Here is an 877-nt window from a genome sequence, read left to right as displayed (position 1 = left end):
CACACACACACATAAACACACACACACGCACACACACGCACACACATTCGAACCTGCTTAAACAGAAACCTATATAAGACGGAAACTTGTCCTAACGGAATCTCCCCGCTCCCCTTGATAAATTCCTCTTTAATTCCCTCTCTACTCTATAAAACGGATCCCTGTCTAACACGGAAACGGAAAGAGGAATTCCTTCCCTTTGGAAGGTTTTTACCTGTCTAGCAAAGACAGAAAATGCAGGCCCGAAAATGCTTTGCCCTCTCAGTCCTGATTTGAAACAAAAGTATCAAGTTCCATCAGCTCTAATCTTTGCGCCATGTCGCCAGGCGGGGAAGGGAAGTAGGGGTGCAAATGAGGGGTAGATGCTACTCAAGGACCTTACAACCTCCTTGATGTTACCCCATCCATGTGATCTCGAGCCCTTAGCGGTGCTGACAGTCAAGGTGGTGTTGGTGTGAAGTCTCACCAGTGCCTATCAATGTGCTCCAGCGGCGCCCTAGAACGAGCCAGAGGTGTGAAATTAGTTTGACCAATGCATGCTGCTCTGATAGTGCGGCCAGCTCAGGAAAACTTTCCACAGATCGTTGTTACATGCACGTCGTGAAGGGTGGCATTGGTTGACTGTTCTTATTATATATTATACCGATGGGTAGGGTTAAGGGTGGGAGCAAAGGAGATGTTCAATCGTTTCTGTTTTTAATAGATCAAAGCAGTGGTCCTATGAGATGCCAGCACTGGTGGTAATGGAGTAAGGCTGACGCATGCCAGTATCAGATGCAGAGAGGCTAGGATATCTGGGAGATGTGAAGTTTTAACCACTGCTTGCAGACCAGACAAACGAGCCTTGATTCCACAGGTTGGGCCTCTGAACCCCCCC

The sequence above is a fragment of the Aplysia californica genome, unplaced genomic scaffold (genome assembly GCF_000002075.1).
Source record: "Aplysia californica isolate F4 #8 unplaced genomic scaffold, AplCal3.0 scaffold00245, whole genome shotgun sequence".
Taxonomy (NCBI): Eukaryota; Metazoa; Mollusca; class Gastropoda; order Aplysiida; family Aplysiidae; genus Aplysia; species Aplysia californica.
The sequence above is the reverse complement of the archived record's forward strand: the minus strand, read 5'-3'. Positions refer to the sequence as shown.